Source organism: Eleutherodactylus coqui, chromosome 3 (genome assembly GCF_035609145.1).
Source record: "Eleutherodactylus coqui strain aEleCoq1 chromosome 3, aEleCoq1.hap1, whole genome shotgun sequence".
Taxonomy (NCBI): Eukaryota; Metazoa; Chordata; class Amphibia; order Anura; family Eleutherodactylidae; genus Eleutherodactylus; species Eleutherodactylus coqui.
In genome coordinates, this window is record NC_089839.1 from 95,013,349 (window position 1) to 95,019,348 (window position 6,000).

Sequence of the window (6,000 nt, forward strand, 5' to 3'; positions counted from 1 at the left end):
CTGCCTACAGCGGGCAATATATAGATTTACTTTCAGTGCCACACCTCTAGTATTAGATAGCTCAGTTTCAGGCTTGCAGATGAAGGAAATTACAGAATGCAGGAGCAAACGCTGATTAGCCACTCCTACGTCCCTTTTTATAAACACCACAGTTTTCTCTATCACTTTATAAAGACAATGCATTTCATAATTAGTAGATATTGTAGGATGGCTTCTAGAAACTGTTCAGTAGAGATGTATCATTGGACCAGAGCAGGGAACCACAAAGCAACTGCAGTGCTTGCTGAAGTGAACCTGACATAGCAATGTATTACATAGTCAGACGATCCTTTGCATAGCCAACGTGTAATATTACATTTCCTCTGCAGCTCTAGTGGGGGACATGTATGACCAACCACAGCTTTCCCTGAGAATAACAAGAGATTACCAAGGGTTCCAGGAGCCAGACCATCGCTGATTATCTGATCACAAGGCAGTAGTCAAAGATAACAACTATCAAAAGTGTAGTCTATGAGTATTCACATGTTGAGATGATCATAAGCTCATTATCAAATTGTGTAAAGACACAATGTTAAGTGGAAAATCACAGTTTTTGCCCAGAGATTCACTTTAAACCAGCCTGAGATGCTGTCAACAGTGCTATTTGCAGTAAGCACTGAATATCTGTCAAGCAGTGGGTGTTGACCTACTGTGCCACTGGCCAATTTGACTTCGGGCTGCTTCTGTGGGCAGCACTATTTACTATTTAATCCTTCCAACTGGGACTTTGTGTAAGCTGCAGGGTCCCCCAGGCCATTACTCCAGGAGTAGTCTTGGTGCAGTAGCAGCTGAGACATATTGGTGAGAAGCACCATAACACCATATTGGAGGGAAAGGCAAAGACATAGTCAATACACAAGTCAAGGCCAAAACAGGTGAAGTTCTTGGTGCAGAAGGTCAGGACAGGTGGCAATCAGCAAAGTTTAGTCAAATAACATGCTGAGATCAGGATATTAGGAGATGGGAAAGCTGGGCGAACAGGCACAGGTTACAACTAGGAGTCAGACAGAAATCAGTAACATCTTTGCAGGAACAAACATAACCTATTTGGCTGGGGATTCGAAAGCTGGGTGTACATGCTTGCTCTTTATGAGGCAGGCTGGACGTGCATGCACAGCCTACATACTGCACTAACAGCCAAGAGGATGGTGCAGTGTCTGATAAACAGAAGACAAAGCGATTGCTTATGAATACAATTGATAGGAGGAGGGGATAAAAGGAATCATAAGCCTTGCCCAGTGGCTATAAGAGTACCCCCTTTATGCCCCCTCATATTTAGTCTAGAATGTAAATAGAAAGTCATAGGAAGAGCTGGGACCCTGACTTTATTTGCATGCTCCTAAGATCTCTCTTCAGGGCCAACGCCCTTCCAGTCCACCATATAATACTGCTTCCACTTGACTTTTTAACAGCCAAGATCTCTACTTCAAATTCCTTCTCAGGACCTGCAGAAACAGGATTTGAAAAAGGAGACCTGGAGAATCAATTAAGAAGTAGAGGCTTAAGCAAAGGAATGAGTTAAAGATTCACTACATAGATGAAACCAAGGTTTGTAAGACACTGGGCTCAGTTTTTTGAGAATTACAAATGGTCCAAGTAACCTAAGAGCGAACATGAATGAAGGCATTTGCAAACAAATATTCCTGGACGGTAAGCATACTCAATCCCCAGGAGAGTAATTATAAACAATAATTATATCTATTTTTCTTTGCTTAACTTTTTATGTGAAAAAAGGAGAGAAGTGTGAACCTTTGTATATACAGTATAGCATATTTTTAAAAATATTAACTTTAATATAAAATGTATTAAACATATCACAAGGGGAGTCAACCATTTAGTTGTTTGATTGCTTGTTCAATACAATGCAATACTTCAGTATTGCAGAGTATTATGGCTGTGCAATCACCCTATTTAACTCTGCACATGGCAGGGTTTAATAGAAGTACCGTATATACCGGCGTATAAGGCGACGGGGCGTATAAGACGACCCCCCAACTTTCACCTTATACGCCGGTATTACAGTGGAGAAAAAAAAAATCAGTACTCACCTCCCCCGGCGTTCTGTCGCGCTCCGGCAGGATGTCGCTCGCTCCTCGTCCCCGGCGCAGCATTGCTTTCTGAATGCGGGGCTTGAAATCCCCGCCTCCAGAAAGCTAATACACACGCCGTCAGCCAGTTACATCCATTCAATGACATCATTGAATGGCTGTGATTGGCTAAAACACACGTGGCTTCAGCCAATCACACTATTCAATGACATCATTGAATGGGTGTGATTGCTAACACACGTGCGCCTTCAGCCAATCACAGTCATTCAATGATGTCATTGAATAGTGTGATTGGCTGAAGCCACGTGTGTTTTAGCCAATCACAGCCATTCAATGCTGTCATTGAATAGCTGTACCGGCTGACGGCGTGTGTATTAGCTTTCTGGAAGCGGGGATTTCAAGCCCCGCATTCAGAAAGCAATGCTGCGCCGGGGACGAGGAGCGAGCGACATCCTGCCGGAGCGCGACAGAACGCCGGGGGAGGTGAGTAATGATTTTTTTTTTTTACACTTTTTTTTTTTGTATTACCGGCGCATAAGATGACCCCCGACTGCAGAGCAGATTTTTCGGGGTTCAAAAGTCGTCTTATACGCCGGTATATACGGTACTAAGATAGAAGGCCTTTACTGCAATGTGCTTGATCACATTTCTTATGATAATCTAAAAATTATCAGAAGCACATCTACTCATGTAAACAGGCAGATGCTATTTATTGGTAATGGAAACAGAAGGAGAGAAGAAAAGACAAACATTTGCCAGTACTAGGCCTAACACACATACGATATTGTACCTCTTTCTTCACAGATGGTCATGTAATCTCAATTCTGCCCAACTCGGATTTACTTGGGGTTATGCTGTCTGAAACTCGTCAATAACTTAGTCTGTATGACGCTGTTACATCACAGCATCTACATGCTGTTTTCCCAGCAGGTAGAAATGGTACATCCTATAGCTAAAGCTGTAATGATGCATCATGGGATTGATGTCAAAGTGAAACCAAAAACTCTCACCAAGATGATGCTTGATAAGCATCAGACAGGAGGCTGTAGTGCATGGAAGTGACTGCAATACAGAAAGGAGATCTCCATAGTGTAGCAGACAATCACGTGAGGGGGGCAGGCCTGGAAAATATGTTTTCGCTGGAGTGGCCCTTTAAAAAAATTAAGCACCTCTAATGCTCACACTTTGCCCCCCTTCCCTCCTCCTACACACATACTAGTGTATTTTGGACTGCGTGCAATCCTTGCTAATCCTAGGACAGTACATGGCCCCATTATATGCCTATGAGGACACGCACATTCACATTTTTTCACATGCACCGATAATCCACATGAGAAAACTTTTGGCATGTCTTATTCCTGTTCGTTTCAGATAGTTCACATGATAAAACTCTTGGCATGTTCTATTTCTGTCCATTTCACAGTTGAGAAATTGGATATGCCAGGGCATTTCATTGTGCCGCCACTGCATAAATCGGACAGCACATGAACTTGAGTCAGAGAATCTCAGGAGCAATTCAAAGAAACGGTAGTTGTGCACTTAGCTTTTGTAATATACAGTTAATTAATCAGGGATGAAGGCTGAGAAGTGGGAGGGTTTATTAACATACTGCCTCCATGAACAGAGGATGGAGCTTCAAACCCAAAAATAAATGGGCAGAGCTCCATATTTACAGCAGCATGCATAGGCATGGCATGGAAACGTCCCTGATCCCAGGTTCAGGTATCTATATAGCAATGGCAATAAATATAAGTGCTTTGAAGTTATTCCTATACAACGCAGTAATGCAGCCTCACAATTATTAGCTGCTACTAAGCATAAAAATGACTTGGACACCTTTAATCTGCTAAGAAAGGACAGTGTAAATTTAATTTACAGTGCGCTGCCTTCCAGGCCATACGATGATGTTAACTTCTTGTGAAAATCTCTAGTGTTCACAGTATGGACTAAAATAGTAACATAATCTTAATGTGTAATCTTTAATTCTCAAGTGACAGAAATAAATTCGACATATTTTTACAGAAGCAAAGAAGGAGCCAAAACACAGGTGCAAATAGTTACACTGCAACTTTTGGTAGCAATTCATTAGGGATACATATATAATGTATCAAATATTTATTTAAAAATATACATTTTTTATTATTATATAGTATGTATCTACAAACAGATACAGCCAGGAGAATCAATGTAATACTGCGAAGAATAAACTTAGTAAAAACTGACAAAACACAATTCAGTTTCTATGTCCCTTTTTTGGACAGCATGTGAAATAGCAATGTTGTTGTAAGCACAATCATGAGACAACCTCAAGCTCTTGGTATCTAGCATGATTAGCAGGCAAAAAAACTCATATGACTTCCTAAGAATGTTCCCAGTGTTGTAAGAAGCCCACAGCTATTGTGAGCCGGCGTAAGTCAACGACACAAATCACAACCGCCTAGATCTTACTTCCAGATGAGAGCTTAAATATGAAGCAGCTAAACTTGTTTGCAGAAAGATAAGAAAAAGTAAAAGTTTTTGTAGTAAAGTTGTCGAAGTGCGCTGGGATCTAAAATTAGATGCAATTTCAGCTAAAAATAGTTTGCGGTTGCGAAGTGGAGAATTGCATCCTTTATCAGATTAACTAGTTCACAGCCAAACATACACATAGCATTTATATCCAACGCGTTATCAGCTCTTTGCACCTTCGTTTTATTATGGCTGCAACCTTCTGGATGATTGTATGGACACAATAGGCAAAGAGAAGAAAGTGTCACCATCACAGGACAGAAGAACAGGAAAATGCCTGGGTTACTTACAGTAATCCTCAATGCAGAGGTATTCCACAAACATCCCTGCTTCTTGCTCACTTGCCAAGTGCTAACGTATGAAATGAGCAGCTGTTTCCTTTGAGCTTGTGCTGTGTCTTACCAAGTCACATGCCCCTCCTCTGATAAATCTAGCTGCAGACTTTGCCAGGAGGTCAACATTTTGAGATTTTTTTTTTTCTTTAAAGATTATTTTATTTTTAGCTGGTTATGACCTGAGCGGTGGCACCGCGCGGCATTAAGCCACCAAAGCAAGTGAGAAAAGGGTTTGCAGATACAGATCAATCAGAAGCCCCGATGTGTGAAACGCATGTGACTGCTGTTATTAGTAATATTATTGTCTAGCAGAACTTCTCTTTTTCTAAGCTTTATGTTGCAATTTCGTCATTTACGTCACCGTGAGATCCCTTATTCGTGTCGTAATCACGCGGTTCATTCTCAAATCTATTACTTATATAAAAAAAGATAAAATATATGCTGGTATTTGCTGCAGAATCGTGAAACCACCTTAAGGGCTCCTGCAGACGTAAGCGCATATACGTTTGCGATAGCATGATGTATATGCACTGTGCAGGGAGTGTGATTGCGTGCTATCGCGCCCGTATCAGTGCTTTTGTACTATATTTTGGGGCGTTGTAGAACCGCTTACATTGGCGCGGTTCCGGCGGTGCCATGTTTGAGTAGGCAGGCCAGGCTACTTAGTCGCAGTTATGGATTTTCGGCATGAAATCATACAGTTCAGTGTGTGATTTTGTGCAGAATGTGCACCAAAATAGAGCATGTCATGCGTTTTTTTTTTCACAGGAGCGAAATGTGTGCAGGAACCCATTGAAATCATTGAAATCAATGGGTTCTATTTGCTGAGTATTCCGTGCGCAGATTTTGCTTGCACAAATACGCCCGTGTGCAGTCATCCTAAGACTAGCTTCACAAAGAGATATTTGCATGCAGATTTGTGCCACAAAATTTGCATGTATATTTGCACACACAAAATATAAATGTGTAATATGCAATGAATAGAATCCCATGACTTCAATGGGTTAGCTTACATGCATGTATTTTTCATGCACATTTCAGCCATGCAAAAAAATATGTAGCATGCTCTA

The 6,000-nt window shown here is 41.2% G+C and overlaps 1 protein-coding gene across 1 annotated transcript in view; it reads right to left on the reverse strand.

Annotated features, from left to right (window-relative positions):
- The window catches only part of RASGRP3 (RAS guanyl releasing protein 3), a 79,938-nt gene extending 74,994 nt beyond the window's left edge, over nucleotides 1–4,944 (reverse strand). The window contains exon 1 of the mRNA XM_066595881.1: nucleotides 4,886–4,944. The gene's annotated coding sequence lies outside the window, so the exon portion shown is untranslated. The remainder of the gene's footprint in view (nucleotides 1–4,885) is intronic.
- Nucleotides 4,945–6,000: the final 1,056 nt, after the last annotated feature.